Consider the following 17,998-nt stretch of genomic DNA (forward strand, 5'->3'; position numbering starts at 1 on the left):
AGGCAATAATAAAGTTATTATTTATTTCCTTATATCATGATAAATGTTTATTATTCATGCTAGAATTGTATTAACCGGAAACATAATACATGTGCGAATACATAGACAAACAGAGTGTCACTAGTATGCCCCTACTTGACTAGCTCATTTATCAAAGATGGTTATGTTTCCTAGCCATAGACATGAGTTGTCATTTGATTAACGGGATCACATCATTAGTAGAATGATGTGATTGACTTGAACCATTCCGTTAGCTTAGCACTTGATCGTTTAGTATGTTGCTATTGCTTTCTTCATGACTTATACACGTTCCTATGACTATGAGATTATGCAACTCCCGTTTACCGGAGGAAAATTTTGTGTGCTACCAAACGTCACAATGTAACTGGGTGGTTATGAAGGTGCTCTACAGGTGTCTCCGAAGGTGCTTTTTGAGTTGGCGTATTTCGAGATCAGGATTTGTCACTCCGATTGTCGGAGAGGTATCTCTGGGCCCACTCGGTAATGCACATCACTATAAGCCTTGCAAGCATTGTAACTAATGAGTTAGTTGCGGTATGATGTATTATGGAACGAGTATAGAGACTTGCCGGTAATGAGATTGAATTAGGTATTGAGCTACCGATGATCGAATCTCGAGCAAGTAACATACCGATGACAAAGGGAACAATGTATGTTGTTATGCGGTTTGATCGATATAGATCTTCATAGAATATGTGGGAGCCAATATGAGCATCCAGGTTCCGCTATTGGTTATTGACCGGAACGTGTCTCGGTCATGTCTACATAGTTCTCGAACCCGTAGTGTCCGCACGCTTAAAGTTCGGTGACGATCGTATTATGAGTTTTTGTGTTTTGATGTACCGAAGGTAGTTCGGAGTCCCGGATATGATCACATACATGACGAGGAGTCTCTAAATGGTCGGGACATAAATATCGATATCTTGAACGACTATATTTGGATACCGGAATGGTTCCGAGTGAGATCGGGAATATATCGAGCACCGGGAGGTTAACGGAACCCCCCGGGTGGTATATGGGCCTTATTGGGCTTTAGTGGAAAGGAGGGGAAAGGAGCAAGGGAGGTGGCGCGCCCCAAAGCCCAATCCGAATTGGGAGGGGGCCCGGCCCCCCCTTTCCTTCATCCCTCCTTCCTCTTCCTTCCCTCTCCTACTCCAAGTTGGAAAGGGGGGAATCCTACTCCCGGTGGGAGTATGACTCCCCCTTGGCCCGCCCTCCTTGGCCGGCCTCCTCCTCCTTTCTCCTTTATATACGGGGGCAGGGGGCACCCCATGGACACAACAATTGATCATTGATCTCTTAGCCGTGTGCGGCGCCCCCTCCACCATAATCCACCTCGATCATATCGTAGCGGTGCTTAGGCAAAGCCCTGCGTCGGTAGCATCATCATCACCGTCACCACGCCATCGTGCTGACGAAACTCCCCTGTGAAGCTTTGCTGGATCGGAGCTCGCGGGACGTCATCGAGTTGAACATGTGCAGAACTTGGAGGGGCCGTGTGTTCGGTACTTGGATCGGTCGGATTGTGAAGACGTACGACTACATCAGTGCGTGGTGCTAACGCTTCCGTATTCGGTCTACGAGGGTACGTAGACACACTCTCCCCTCTTGTTGCTATGCATCACCATGATCTTGTGTGTGCATAGGAATTTTTTTGAAATTACTATGTTCCCCAACAGTGGCATCCGAGCCTGGTTTTATGCGTAGATGTTATATGCACGAGTAGAACACAAGTGAGTTGTGGGCGATACAAGTCATACTTCTTACCAGCATTTCATACTTTGGTTCGGCGATATTGTTGGATGAAGCGGCCCGGACCGACATTACGCGTATGCTTACGCGAGACTAGTTCTACCGATGTGCTTTGCATACAGGTGGCTGGCGGGTGTCAGTTTCTCCAACTTTAGTTGAACCGAGTGTGGCTACGCCCGGTCCTTGAGAAGGTTAAAACAGCACTAACTTGACGAACTATCGTTGTGGTTTTGATGCGTAGGTAAGAACGGTTCTTGCTCAGCCCGTAGCAGCCATGTAAAACTTGCAACAACAAAGTAAAGGACGTCTAACTTGTTTTTGCAGGGCATGTTGTGACGTGATATGGTCAAGACATGATGCTATATTTATTGTATGAAATGATCATGTTTTGTAACGGAGTTATCGGCAACTGGCAGGAGCCATATGGTTGTCGCTTTATTGTATGCAATGCAATCGCCCTGTAATTGCTTTACTTTATCACTAAGTGGTAGCGATAGTCTTAGAAGCAATAGTGGGCGAGACGACAATGATACTACGATGGAGATCAAGGTGTCGCGCCGGTGACGATGATGATCATGATGGTGCTTCGGAGATGGAGATCACAACCACAAGATGATGATGGCCATATCATATCACTTATATTGATTGCATGTGATGTTTATCCTTTATGCATCTTATTCTGCTTTGTTTGATGGTAGCATTATAAGATGATCTCTCACTAAATTTCAAGTTAAAAGTGTTCTCCTTGAGTATGCACCATTGCCAAAGTTCGTCATGCCGAGACACCACGTGATGATCGGGTGTGATACGCTCTACGTTCATCTACAATGGGTGCAAGCCAGTTTTGCACACACAGAATACTCGGGTTAAACTTGACGAGCCTAGCATATCCAGATATGGCCTCGGAACACTAACACCGAAAGGTTGAGCGTGAATCATATAGTAGATATGATCAACATAGTGATGTTCACCATTGAAAACTACTCCATTTCATGTGATGATCGGTTATGGTTTAGTTGATATGGATCACGTGATCACTTAGATGATTAGAGGGATATCTATCTATGTGGGAGTTCTTAAGTAATATGGTTAATTGAACTTAAATTTATCATGAACTTAGTACCTGATAGTATTTTGCTTGTCTATGTTGATTGTAGATAGATGGCCCGTGTTGTTGTTCCATTGAATTTTAATGCGTTTCTTGAGAAAGCAAAGTTGAAAGATGATGGTAGCAATTACACGGACTGGGTCCGTAACTTGAGGATTATCCTCATTGCTGCATAGAAGAAATATGTCCTGGAAGCACCGCTGGGTGCGAGGCCTGCTGCAGAAGTTGCTGATGACGTTAAGAATGTCTAGCAGAGTAAAGCTGATGACTACTCAATAGTTCAGTGTGCCATGCTTTACGGCTTAGAACCGGGACTTCAACTACGTTTTGAACATCATGGAGCATATGAGATGTTCCAGGAGTTGTAGTTAATATTTCAAGCAAATGCCCGGATTGAGAGATATGAAGTCTCCAATAAGTTCTATAGCTGCAAGATGGAGGAGAATAGTTCTGTCAGTGAACATATACTCAAAATATCTGGGTATCATAATCACTTGAGTCAACTGGGAGTTAATCTTCCTGTTGATAGTGTCATTGACAGAGTTCTTCAATCACTGCCACCAAGCTACAAAAGCTTCGTGATGAACTATAATATGCAAGGGATGAATAAGACAATTCCCAAGCTCTTCGCAATGCTAAAAGCAGCGGAGGTAGAAATCAAGAAGGAGCATCAAGTGTTGATGGTCAACAAGACCACCAGTTTCAAGAAAAAGAGTAAAGGGAAGAAGAAGGGGAACTACAAGAAGAACATCAAACAAGTTGCTACTTAGGAGAAGAAACCCAAGTCTGGACCTAAGCCTGAGACTGAGTGCTTCTACTGCAAACAGACTGGTCACTGGAAGCGGAACTGCCCCAAGTATTTGGCGGATAAGAAGGATGGCAAGGTGAACAAAGGTATATGTGATATACATGTTATTGATGTGTACCTTACCAGAGCTCGCAGTAGCACCTTGGTATTTGATACTGGTTCTGTTGCTAATATTTGCAACTCGAAACAGGGACTACGGATTAAGCGAAGATTGGCTAAGGACGAGGTGACGATGCGCGTGGGAAATGGTTCCAAAGTCGATGTGATCGCCGTCGGCACGCCACCTCTACATATACCTTCGGGATTAGTTTTAGACCAAAATAATTGTTATTTGGTGCCAGCGTTAAGCATGAACACTATATTTGGATCTTGTTTGATGCGAGGCGGTTATTCATTTAAATCAGAGAATAATGGTTGGTCTATTTATATGAGTAATATCTTTTATGGTCATGCACCCTTGAAGAGTGGTCTATTTTTGTTGAATGTCGATAGTAGTGATACACATATTCATAATGTTGAAGCCAAAATATGCAGAGTTGATAATGATAGTGCAACTTATTTGTGGCACTGCCGTTTGGGTCATATTGGTATAAAGCGCATGAAGAAACTCCATACTGATGGACTTTTGGAATCACTTGATTATGAATCACTTGGTACTTGGGAACCATGCCTTATGGGCAAGATGACTAAAACGCCGTTCTCCAGAACTATGGAGCGAGCAACAGATTTGTTGGAGATCATACATACTGATGTATGTGGTCCGATTAATATTGAGGCTCGCAGCGGGTATCGTTATTTTCTCACCTTCATAGATGATTTGAGGAGATATGGGTATATCTATTAATGAAACATAAGTCTGAAACATTTGAAAAGTTCAAAGAATTTCAAAGTGAAGTGGAAAATCATCGTAACAAGAAAATAAAGTTTCTACGATCTGATCGTGGAGGAGAATATTTGAGTTACGAGTTTGGTCTACATTTGAAACAATGTGGAATAGTTTCGCAACTCACACCACCCGGAACACCACAGCGTAATGCTGTGTCCGAATGTCGTAATCGTACTTTACTAGATATGGTGCGATCTATGATGTCTCTTACTGATTTACCGCTATCATTTTGTGGTTATGCTTTAGAGACGGCTGCATTCACGTTAAAAAGGGCACCATCAAAATCCATTGAGACGACGCCGTATGAACTATGGTTTGGCAAGAAACCAAAGTTGTCATTTCTTAAAGTTTGGGGTTGCCATGCTTATGTGAAAAAGCTTCAACCTGATAAGCTCGAACCCAAATTGGAGAAATGTGTCTTCATAGGATACCCAAAGGAAACTGTTGGGTACACCTTCTATCACAGATCCGAAGGCAAGACATTCGTTGCTAAGAAAGGATCCTTTCTAGAGAAGGGGTTTCTCTCGAAAGAAGTGAGTGGGAGGAAAGTAGAACTTGATGAGGTAACTGTACCTGCTCCCTTATTGGAAAGTAGTTCATCACAGAAACCGGTTCCTGTGACACCTACACCAATTAGTGAGGAAACCAATGATGATGATCATGAAACATCATATCAAGTTACTACCGAACCTCGTAGGTCAACCAGAGCAAGATCCGCATCAGTGTGGTACGGTAATCCTGTTCTGGAGGTCATGTTACTTGACCATGACGAACCTATGAACTATGAGGAAGCGATGATGAGCCTAGATTCCGCAAAATGGCTTGTGGCCACGAAATCTGAGATGGGATCCATGTATGAGAACAAAGTGTGAACTTTGGTTGACTTGCCCGATGATCGGCAGGCCATCGAAAATAAATGGATCTTCAAGAAGAAGACATCGCTGATGGTAATGTTACTGTCTACAAAGCTCGACTTGTTGGGAAAGGTTTTCGACAAGTTCAAGGAGTTGACTACAATGAGACCTTCTCACCAGTAGCGATGCTTAAGTCCGTCCGAATCATGTTAGCTATTGCCGCATTTTATGATTATGAGATTTGGCAGATGGATGTAAAGAATGCATTCCTGAATGGATTTCTGGAAGAAGAGTTGTATATGATGCAACCTGAAGGTTTTATCGATCCAAAAGGTGCTAACAAAGTGTGCAAGCTCCAGCGATACATTTATGGACTGGTGCAAGCCTCTCGGAGTTGGAATAAATGTTTTGATAGTGTGATCAAAGCATATGGTTTTATACAGACTTTTGGAGAAGCCTGTATTTACAAGAAAGTCAGTGAGAGCTCTGTAGCATTTCTAGTATTATATGTGGATGACATATTATTGATTGGAAATGATATAAAATTTCTGGACAGCATAAAGGATACTTGAATAAGAGTTTTTCAATGAAAGACCTCGGTGAAGCTGCTTACATATTGGGCATCAAGACTATAGATATAGATCAAGACGCTTAATTGGACTTTCACAAAGCAAATACCTTGACAAAGTTTTGAAGAAGTTCAAAATGGATCAGGCAAAGAAAGGGTTCTTGCCTGTGTTACAAGGTGTGAAGTTGAGTAAGACTCAATGCCCGACCACTGCAGAAGATAGAGAGAAAATGAAAGATGTTCCCTATGCTTCAGCCATAGGCTTTATCATGTATGCAATGTTGTGTACCAGACCTGATGTGTGCCTTGCTATTAGTTTAGCAGGGAGGAACCAAAGTAATCCAGGAGTGGATCACTGGACAGCGGTCAAGAACATCCTGAAATACCTAAAAAGGACTAAGGATATGTTTCTCGTTTATGGAGGTGACAAAGAGCTCATCATAAATGGTTACGTTGATGCAAGATTTGACACGGATCCGGACGATTCTAAATCGCAAACCGGATACGTGTTTATATTGAACGGTGGAGCTGTCAGTTGGAGCAGTTCTAAACAGAGCATCGTGGCGGGATCTAAATGTGAAGCGGAGTACATTGCTGCTTCGGAAGCAGCAAATGAAGGAGTCTGGATGAAGGAGTTCATATCCGATATAGTTGTCATACCTAGTGCATCGGGTCCAATGAAAATCTTTTGTGACAATACTGGTGCAATTGCCTTGGCAAAGGAATCCAGATTTCACAAGAGAACAAAGCACATCAAGAGACGCTTTAACTCCATCCGGGATCAAGTCCAGGTGGGAGACATAGATATTTGCAAGATACATACGGATTTGAATGTTGCAGACCCGTTGACTAAGCCTCTCCCACGAGCAAAACATGATCAGCACCAAGGCTCCATGGGTGTCAGAATCATTACTGTGTAATCTAGATTATTGACTCTACTGCAAGTGGGAGACTGAAGGAAATATGCCCTAGAGGCAATAATAAAGTTATTATTTATTTCCTTATATCATGATAAATGTTTATTATTCATGCTAGAATTCTATTAACCGGAAACATAATACATGTGTGAATACATAGACAAGTAGAATGTCACTAGTATGCCTCTACTTAACTAGCTTGTTTATCAAAGATGGTTATGTTTCCTAGCCATAGACATGAGTTGTCATTTGATTAACGGGATCACATCATTAGGAGAATGATGTGATTTACTTGACCCATTCCGTTAGCTTAGCACTTGATCGTTTAGTATGTTCCTATTGCTTTCTTCATGACTTATACACATTCCTATGACTATGAGATTATGCAACTGCCGTTTACCAGAGGAACACTTTGTGTGCTACGAAATGTCACAACGTAACTGGGTGATTATAAAGGTGCCCTACAGGTGTCTCCAAAGGTACTTGTTGAGTTGGCGTACTTCGAGATTAGGATTTGTCACTCTTATTGTCAGAGAGGTATCTTTGGGCCCACTCGGTAATGCACATCACTATAAGACTTGCAAGCATTGTAGCTAATGAGTTAGTTGCGGGGTGATGTATTACGGAATGAGTAAAGAGACTTGCCGGTAACAAGATTGAACTAGGTATTGAGATACCGACGATCGAATCTCGGGTAAGTATCATACCGATGACAAAGGGAACAACGTATGTTGTTATGCAGTTTGACTGATAAAGATCTTCGTAGAATATGTGGGAGCCAATATGAGCATCCAGGTTCCGCTATTTGTTATTGACAGGAGACGTGTCTCGGTCATGTCTACATAGTTCTCGAACCCGCAGGGTCCGCACGCTTAAAGTTCGGTGACGATCGTATTATGAGTTTTTGTGTTTTGATGTACCGAAGGTAGTTCAGAGTCTCGAATATGATCACAGACATGATGAGGAGTCTCGAAATGATCGAGACATGAAGATCGATATATTGGACGACTATATTTGGATACAGGAATGGTTCCGGGTGAGATCGGGAATATACCGGAGCACTAGGAGGTTATCGAAACCCCCCGGGAGGTATATGGGCCTTATTGGGCTTTAGTGGAAAGGAGGGTGTCGGTGTCAAAACCGGCGGATCTCGGGTAGGGGGTCCCGAACTGTTCGTCTAGGCCGGATGGTAACAGGAGGCAAGGGACACGAAGTTTTACCCAGGTTCGGGCCCTCTCGATGGAGGTAAAACCCTACGTCCTGCTTGATTAATATTGATGATATGGGTAGTACAAGAGTAGATCTACTACGAGATCGAGGAGGCTAAACCCTAGAAGCTACCCTATGGTATGATTATTGTTGTCTATGTCGTCCTACGGACTAAAACCCTCCGGTTTATATAGACATCAGATAGGGTTAGGGTTACATAGAGTCGGTTACAATGGTAGGAGATCTACATATCCGTATCGCCAAGCATGCCTTCCGCGCCAAGGAAAGTCCCTTCCGGACACGGGACGAAGTCTTCAATCTTGTATCTTCATAGCCCAGTAGTCTGGCTGAAGGTATAGTCCGACTATCCAAACACCCCCTAACCCAAGACTCCCTTAGTAGCCCCTGAACTAGGCTTCAATGACGACGAGTCCGGCGCGCAGATTGTCTTCGGCATTGCAAGGCGGGTTCCTCCTCCAAGTACTTCATAGAAGATTTTGAACACAAAGATAGTGTCCGGCTTTGCAAAATAAGTTTCCACATATTGCCATAGAGAGAATAATATTTACACAAATCTAATCTGCTGATGTATTCCGTAGCGTGACACACCACGACCAAGCCTTTATCCGAGTCGTTTCATTATCCCACCTCAGCGCGTCATGCGAGGCGGTTTCCTTGGCACGTCTTGTTAAAGCAGAGATCGTGTCCCCTTATCCCGGGATTCTCATCAATACGCGCATGGGTAACCCAACCGCGCCATTGATTACGGCGCTTGGAGATAAGAGAGTTTTACCAGGCTGGTGGGGACATGTAGTTGCGTCCACCCATATAAGAGGATAAGGATCCACCTTTTCACCTACGCCTTCTTCCTCCTTCGCCTATCCATTCTTGCGCACTCGAGCTCCAGCGCCCAAGTCCGCACTCCCCACCTCAACCTTCTCCAGCCATGTCCGGAGCGGGAGGCAAGTGGATGGTCTCCTCCGTCACGGAGGGACATATCAAAAAGCTGAGGAAGGCCGGATACCTGTCTAACGACATCGCGTACCGGCTCCCCGAAAAGGGGCAGCTCATCCCCACCCCTAGGCCCCATGAGAGGGTGGTGTTCCTCCCCATTTCCTCCGCGGACTGGGCTTCCCTCTCCACCCATTTGTCCGGGGGCTCATGTTCTACTACGGCCTGGATTTCCACGATCTGGCCCCGAACTTCGTCCTCAACATCTCGGCGTTTATCGTCGTGTGCGAGGCCTTCCTCCGCATCCGCCCCCATTTTGGCCTATGGCTCAAGACTTTCAACGTCAAGCCGAAGGTGGTGCGCGGCAACCAGGTGGAGTGCGGAGGCGCCATGGTGGGCAAGATGGCCAACGTCCTATGGCTCGAGGGCTCCTTTGTGGAGACCCTGAAGGGGTGGCAATCGGGGTGGTTTCACATCACCGAGCCGCATGACGCCGAATGGGTCGCACCCCCCGAGTTTCGATCCGGACCCCCCACGCGGCTCACCTCCTCGAAGGAGACGGGCCTGTCTTGGGGTAAAAAAGGAGAGCTGACCGGACTCCAAACATGCATCCAAACCCTGGCGGACAAGAAGCTCAAACTTGTCAACGTAGTCCAGGTTATGCTCATCCGCCTGATCCTCCCGTGTCAACAACGGGCTTTCAACCTGTGGGAGTTCGACCCGGCGCGGCACCAAACTATGAGAAGGCTCTTCGACACGACATACGAAGATGCCTGGAAGGTGCTTTTCAAAGGCGCCGAGGCTCCCGCATCCGCTACCGAGGATCGCGGATTCAGTGCGCAGCGTCACGCTCTCGCGGTAAGCTGTTTTTTTCCTTTTACAGGGTATTAGTTTTTCATAGTTTGACTCCATGCGGGATCTAAGCTCCCTTACCTTTGACAGGATTGGCAGGGACGTCCGGACAGATCAACTGTCTGGCTCCTTTGCCCGAAGGCCCAGCGGATGCTCGCTTGGCGAAGCTGCTGGTTCCGGCACCCTATGTGGTGCCGGAGAAGAAGGCCGCGAAAAAGGCCGCGGGGACTCGAAAGAGTGCCCGGCGCCAGGAGGTGTCGGATCCATCATCCGATGGTTCCGAGGCGCATTCCTCCCGTGAAGACGAGGAGGAAGAAGAGGAGAACTCTCCCCCTCCAGCGGGAGGATAGAAGAAAAGGAAGGCCGCCCTCTCTGGGGAGGCCGGAGGGTCCAAGAAGGGGAAAACCCTTCCTTCGGACTACTCCACCGACACCGACGGCGGAGAGGAGTGGCAGCCCAGGGCCAAGCCCCTGGCAAAATCGTAAGTATCCGGATACCAGAGTAATTCATAGTATTCGTTTATCGCACAACTTTCCCTTACGTCGAATATGTTTATGCAGCCCACCCAAAGACCGGCTCGACGCCTCGTCGAGCGGCTCACTTGACTCGTCGGATGTGAACTCACTTCCAACGGCTTCCTCCCCCCGCCCTACGGACGACACCGAAGTGTTGTCCCAACAGGTTCCAAGCCAGGAGGAGGTAGTCCTGGAGGTGTTGCAAGGCGACTGTCGGCGTTCTGGGAACAGGGGTCCCCAGACTTGCCTACCTGCAGCCTGCGGCGTGGCTCAAAGGGGGCCCAGCATGGCCCGTCTTCATCGATGCAAACCCAAGACCCTCGCGAGGGGCCAAGCCTCGCGGGGCGGACGACACGGAGCTTCCTCAGGCGTGGCCACATCAGGCTGGCTCGCGAGGAGGCGGAGAGATCATGGCGGGGTACCTCACGAGGTGCCCGTGACGCAAGCCATGACGACCAAGGGCGCCAGGCGGGCGCCAGCCCGCGCAGTGTCCTCCTTTCCTCTTTGGTGCAAAGGGAGCAAGCGCAGGCGAGAGCATCAAGCAAAGGCACCCGTTTCGGTGCAACGAGACCAAGACCAGTCCAACGGCAGGAAGGAAGTCATTGTGGTGCCCAAGCCAGCGTCACCACCAGAGCCTTTGGCAGGCGAGGACCAACTTTAGTCAGGATAAGTGTACCAGATGTTCCCCTTCAAAATGGCAAATTGTTGGCGCCCTTCCCGCTCAATATTTGGGAAGAGGCCCAGGGCCTTTGCCTATAAATAGGACTATCCACCCACAGGGTGAAGGGAGGGGAAATCAGAGAGAGGATCGGAAATCAGAGAGAATCGAGAAGAGAGAGAGAGAAGGGTGACTGAACTACTCCTAGCAGTTCATCCCCACAGCCAAGAGCAGACCCTCACGAGGCTGTTCTTCCTTATATTGCTCATCATCATCAGCCCAAGAGGCAATCCACCACACCACACACTGAAGTAGGGTGTTACACCACAACGGTGGCCCGAACCAGTATAAACCCTGTGTCTCTTGTGCTGTTCTTTCCATAGCTTAGATCTCAGCGAGGCGGAGGGGTGCAGGTAGGTAGAAGGCGAAATCTCCGCGCGCACCCAATGTTCGAACCTCAAGGGTCTGCCGGAACCCGAAATCCGACATTTGGCGCACCAGGTAGGGGTGCGCCGGAATTCGTCTCCCACCACCCCGTTCTCCTCCGACCATCGCGTCCAGGTCTGACGCTCATCGGGCCCACGCCGAGCGCCGGGCCGCTCTCGCTTCCCGCGTCGCCCAGACGGCTCCTGTCGGTGGGCGTCCTCGCCGTTCCCCGTCACCTGCCGTCAACGCCGCCACCGGCCCGGTGGGGGACGAGCAGCAAGCATCGTCTCAGCATCCGTCCGTGCGGCAAGACGGCCGCACCGCTACTCCCTCGATCACCCCAGCTGGTTCTTCGTCCTACGCGCTCTTCGCACCCATGGAGGCTCGAGCTGCGCTCATCGCGGCAAATGAGCTCTTGCGCTACCGTCCCATCGACGACGTCTACGAAGAATGGCTCGACCGCGTCGCCGAGCTCGTCCGCGCCGCAGGGGGCTCTCCTGCGCCGTCCGTTCCGCTGCACCGCACCCCGCCCCGCACAAGCGACGAAGCTCCGGCGGCGCCCCGGCCGCCTCCTCCTCAAGAAGGCGCCATGGCTCCAAGGCGCGTGGCCCCTGGGCGGAACCCGCTCCATCAGGTGCCAGCGCGGCAAGAGCAGAGCTGCCAAGAAGTCCCTCGCCCGCAAGAAGCTGCCCAGGCGCTCCTTGCTCCAGCACGTCGCGACCATGCTCCTGCTCCCGCGCGTCAAGACCCCGCGCTGCTCCTAGCTGCAGCGCGTGGGGGCATGCAAGACCAAGCTCTTCGTCACCCAAGGCGTCCCGTGGCCACAGAAGGCTGCCGTGCATTCACCGCCGAGCTACGCAGCGTCGCGTGGCCCGGCAAGTTCAAGCCAGACCTGCCTCCTTGTTACGACGGCACGGCCGACCCTGCGGAGTTCCTCCAGCTCTATGAGCTGGGCATCGAAGCTGCCAACGGAGATGAGAAGGTCATGGCGAACTGGTTTCCCATGGCGCTCAAGGACGGGGCCCGCACCTGGCTCCTGAACCTGGCCCCAGGCACGATCTCCTCCTGGGACGAGATGCGCACCCACTTCATCGCCAATTTCCAAGGTACTCGTGACTGGCCACCCGCCGTGAGCGACATGCGCCGCATCAAGCAACAACCCGGAGAGACCCTGCAGAAGTACATCCAGCGCTTCAACAATGCACGCCTCAAGATTCCCAAGGTGACCGAGGAGGCCATCATCTCAGCCTTCTCCGACGGCGTGCGCGATGTCAAGATGAAGGAGGAGCTGGCGATGCATGAAGACCTGTGCACTTCCTTGGAGTTGTTCAACTTGGCAACCAAGTGCGCCCGGGCTGAGGAAGGGCGTCTCTCCCTCCTCCTGCTGCCTGCTGCAGACCCAGAAGAGAAGAAGCCCAAGGCCGAGGATGTGAAGCACAAGGGGGCTGCCGTGCTCGCGGCAGAACCAGACACCAAGCGGGGCAGAGATCTGCCCGAACCTCCCAAGGGCAGTCGGTACTGTGTGTACCACGACCTCCACACCCACAACACCAACGAATGTCAAGAGCTCCGAGCCGTGCGAGAAGGAAGGATCGGCCGTCGCCCCGACCGCAGCGACCGGGGCTACGGACGAGGAGGAGGAAGGAACGCAGGACACTGGGAAGACCGCGGCCCGCGCCAAGGGTGGCGCGATCAACCTCGCGAGGATCGCTGGCAAGACCCGCCTCGCGAGGGAGACTGGAGGGATCAGCCTCGCGAGGATCGCCCGCAAGGCAACGTAGGCCTCCCTCCGCTGCCGCCGTAGCCAAGGAGAAACAAGGACCGCCATCAGGACGAGGGGGCTGGGGGCTTCCAGGATCCGCGCGCAGTCGCCTGCATCCTGGGCGGGGCTCAAGCCCCAGCCTCTCAATGCATCTTCAAGCAGTTCACCCGCGAAGTGAATGCAGTCCTTCCCAAGCTGGAAGCCACGCGCCCTCTCAGGTGGTTGGCCTGCGCCATCACGTTCAGCTCAGCAGATCAGCTCAAGTGTGCAGCTACAGCCGAAGTACTCCCCATGCTTTGTTCCCCAATCATCAGCAACGTGGTGGTCACCAGGACCCTCATTGATGGCGGGGCAGGGCTCAATGTCCTGTCCGTGGAAACAATCAACAATCTCCAAGTGCCCTACAACCAGCTTCAGCCGACCAAGCCTTTCTCCGGAGTCACCGACGGCTCCACGGTCCCGATTGGGCAGGTCTGCCTCCCAGTCACCTTCGGGGCACGCGACAACTACCGCACCGAGCTCATCGACTTCGACGTCGCTCACATTCGCCTGCCGTACAACGCCATCCTTGGGTACCCAGCGCTGTCCAAGTTCATGGCCGTAACTCACCACGGCTACAACATCCTCAAGATGCCAGGAAGTGGCGGAGTCATCATGGTGCCCTGTGAAGAGAAGGACGCGGTGTGTTCCCTGGAATGAGCCTTTCAGGCCGCGTCACTGGAAGACCCGGATAGCGGAAGCAGGAGGCTTCCCGAGACCACCCCCAAGAAGAAGAAGACATCGTCCGGCCCAGCCCCTCAGGAGGCAGGCCCCTCAGGGCCCGCACCTGCCAGGGGGAACCTCCTTCCGTCGCATAGGAAAGTGCGCCCGGCGCCCTCCTCAGGCAGGGCTCGGGGGCTCTCCCCTAGAGGGCCACCGACCTGGCTAAGGTCACGAGGGAGGCGCTTGGGCACCACATGGAGGCGTGTTTCGGAGCACGTTTCCCTCAGGAAGGAGTAAAGCAAGGAGAGCCAGACCCTCAGGAGTTCGTCAGCAAGGCCATTCAGGAGCTACAGGAGTCAAGAGTCATGAGAGGCAGCCGCCGCCTACCAGCTGTGGCTCCCCATCCAGGCGAGGATGGTGGGCTGCGCGTCTGCATCGACATACCAGGGCTCAATCGAGTCGCCTCTCTGGAGCGCCTCTGGCCCTCGCGAGTGGGGTGCTGCGAAGGTCCACCCCACAGTTACGTTCGCATGCCTTACGGCTTGCCGAACGCGGCTGCCACGTACCAATGCCTCATGAGGGGCATCATGGAGGCTCAAGAGGCCAAGCGTTCCACAGCCCTGGCGGAGATGGAGATAGTCCGCAAGGAACCACTAGCGCCTCCGGAGCCTCCCGAGGCCACTGGGCCTGGGGGCTCGTGAGGATCGCCTTCCGCAACCCACCGAGTCTGCTACACCAACACTCCTTCGTTCTCAACATCATCAGGTGACATCTTTGAAGTTTCACTTCCAGCTGGGAGCGCCCCCCAGGGCTGCATTATTCCCAGGCCGCATGGGTCCATCCCTGCGGCATGTATCCCTTTTATTCCATGTTGTTAGCTTACCTTATTGGGGGCGCCCCTCTGGCTGCATCATCCCCCAAGTCGCTCGGGCCAGACCGAGCGGCATGTACCCCTTTTGCATTTATTTCCGGCTATGCATTCGACCCGCCATGCTTGATTATTTGATGCCTGTCCACGGCACCTCTTCTTCTCCATGCCAACCACTTGCACGTTAAAGGGGGGTACCTGAGCATCGCGACTCAGGGCTCTTACTGGCTCTCCAGCCCTCACCCTCTGGCCTTGTCCACGACATCGCGACCTGGCATACCAGCGACGGCTGAGACCAGCTCGAGGGCCGGGACCCGAGGACATAGAGTGCCGGCATCTAACCAAATTTGCAGGGACACATCACAAGATAAGGCCCAGTTCCAGGCGCAAGCCGCCTAGAGGTAGGGCCCCGTGAGTCCCGCGCTGGCTCACGGGTGCCCAGATACACCTCGCCAGGCCCTACCGTGCCAGCCACGTGTCAGGGTGGGGCTGTACACGCCCCGGGGGCTCCTCCCGAAGGGGAGCCCCCTCCCACGTACCAGTGGAAGCACCATGCTCCGCGCTGGCTGACGACACTGCCGAGGAGCGGCTATGCCCGTACACATACGGAAGCGCTATGCTCCGCGCTGGTGATAAACAACTGAGGGCGGCCCCGGGCCGCATCAACCTCTGGGAGCCCAGAGCTCAGTGTCTAGCCTCATCGTAACGCCTCCCCCCGGGAGTGCCGCGCGAGGGGGCTGGGCACGGGGGCTGCGCCTAGGTCACGCCCAGACGCACGCCACCCAGCCAGGCCCCCCTGGGCCTGGTTCGTCGCGCGTCTCTCCCCGAGCGGAGCCAAGGTACGAAGGTTGTATGAGCGTCAAGGGGGACTCTTGAGCATCGCGACTCAGGAGCCTAACTGGTCACGTAGCCCCTCACTCCTTAGTTCCGAAAGGCTAACGGCGGTTGAGGTATGCGCGCGGCCGGGCTCTGCAGACGTAGAACGGTAGATCCACCCACATCATACCTCCCTACTTGCTGTTCGTGCGCCAAGGGGGACTCCTGAGCATCATGACTCAGGAGCCTAACTTGTCACGTAGCCCCTCACTCCTTGGCCCTGTCCTGGTTTCCGGTCGGGACTAACGCTGGGTGAGGTATGCGCGGGGTCGGGCTCTGCCGGCATAGAACATAAGCAAGTAGGAAGGAAAAGCGCAAATTTCAAGGAATTCAAAAGCAAATATTATAGTCCACACTGTTATCTCAATGCCAAACACAAGTTTAAACGCCTCCCCAAGGCATGATACATGTGCAGGAATTAAAGGCAGGACAGGAGCCACAACGGAGTCACTAGTCGGCGGTGGAGCAGCGCGGAGTGGGTTCGCCTCATGGAGCAGCGGGGTCGGCAGCGCCTTGCTTCGGCTTGGTGCTGAAGGCCCGGAACTTCCCCAGCAGAGCCTCCGCGTGACCCTTCACGGCCTCGGCAGCGGCACGCTCGCCGCTTAATGGCTCCAGCAGGCTATCGAGGTCGACGCCGGGATCGCGAAGGTAGATGTGGGTGAGGACCCGCATCAGCGCTGCAGAAGACAGGACACGCGCCCCGGCCTCGGCCGTGGGGCCAAGGCCAAGGGCGATATCTTCAAGAGCGTGAACCAGGAAGGGAAGCAGCTTGGATGGGCCGTCCTCGGCGCCAGCCAGCGGGCTCTCCAGCCCGCTGTCGTAAAGCATCCTCTGCGAGGAGCGAGCCTTCGCCTCCATCTCCGCGAAGGCCATGCGGTCCTCGGCAAGAACCTGGGCCTTGTCATCCAGCTCGACCTTCCTTGCCCCCAACTCCTGCTCCAACGCGCCTAGGCGGTCACGGCGCTTCCTGAGCTTGGCCTCCCGGCCCTCGACGGCCGCCTCGTGAGCCTTCACACCTTCTTCCTGCTGTTGGCGAAGGCGGACCTCTTTCACGAGCTGGTCCCGCAGGCCTTGCAGCTCATCCTCCAGTGCCTTGCAGCGACCACGGACGTCGACCACCTCCCCCAGGGCTGCGTCACGTGCAGCCTTCGCCTCAAGGATGGCCTAACTCTCCTCATCGCAAGCCGTCGAGGCCTGGACCAGCGCCGCCCGAATCGAAGCGTCGGAGCGAATCCATCCTGAAGCCAGCTCCAAGTGCTCGGCCACCAAGCGAGGGTCGGCGCCAAGTAGATCCTGCCGCAGCCGGTCTAGCTCAGCGACAGCACGATCCAGAACGGCAGGAGGAGTCGGAGAGATAGCAGTCGGTGGAGTAGGAGGAGAAGGCGGCAGCGCGACCACAGCATCCTGAGGCGAAGCTTGCTGCACCCCAACGGCTGAAGTGGCGGCAGCAGGCAAAGGCACCTCGGGAGTCACTTGGGCCATGGGAGCTGAGCCCGCCCCAGCCGGCTCAGCCAGGCCTCGCGAGGACGACCGGGCATGAGAAGCCCGTGCGTTGCGGTCACCTTCCTTCGCGGGCAGAGGCGCTGCCACGGATGGAACCTCAGGAGCTCCCTTCGGCTTCTTTGCGGTGGGCGCCAGCCTATCCAAGAGATGCGGACGTCAAGCCTCAGAAGCAGAACAAGAAATAAAGACAAGAATCAAGCACTTACGGGTCGTCGCCAGTGAGCTCAAGAGGCCTCCGGCCAAATTTGAAGCCCGAAAGCCGGCTGGAAGGGTCAACCTCGGGAAGCTTGGAAGCGGAAGGCGCGTCTGCGGTCCGCCTCGGGGCCGGGACAGACCCGCGGGAGATCAGCCCGGTCCTGTCCTTCTTCGGGATCGAGGGCAAGCTTCCGCCGTCCTGCTCGTCATCATCCTCGTCGTCATCGCTCGGAGAGAGGCGGAGAATGCGGGACCTGCGCCAGGGGAGGGGAGCCCTCGACTCTCCGTCAGTCGCCTCGGAGTCAGGCCCTTTTTCCCGCTCCCCTCCTTCCTCCTCTTCGCTGGAGTCGTCGGAGGACACGTCCACCGATTCCCCGGGAGTTTCTATGGGCACGGGCCCGTCCCCGTTGAAGACAGGCATGGACTCCACTACCTGCTCCCAGTCATCGCGGAGGAACAAGGGCGTAGGGGCGGCCTCCAACCTCGCCACATCGCCCCCGACCGGAGATTGGAGGACCGCAGCCAGATCTCCGTCGGCCAAGGCCGCGGGGCTCGGATGGGGCCTCC

Source organism: Triticum urartu, chromosome 7A, assembly GCF_056163025.1.
Source record: "Triticum urartu cultivar PI428250 chromosome 7A, HENAU_Tu73, whole genome shotgun sequence".
NCBI classification, from domain to species: Eukaryota; Viridiplantae; Streptophyta; class Magnoliopsida; order Poales; family Poaceae; genus Triticum; species Triticum urartu.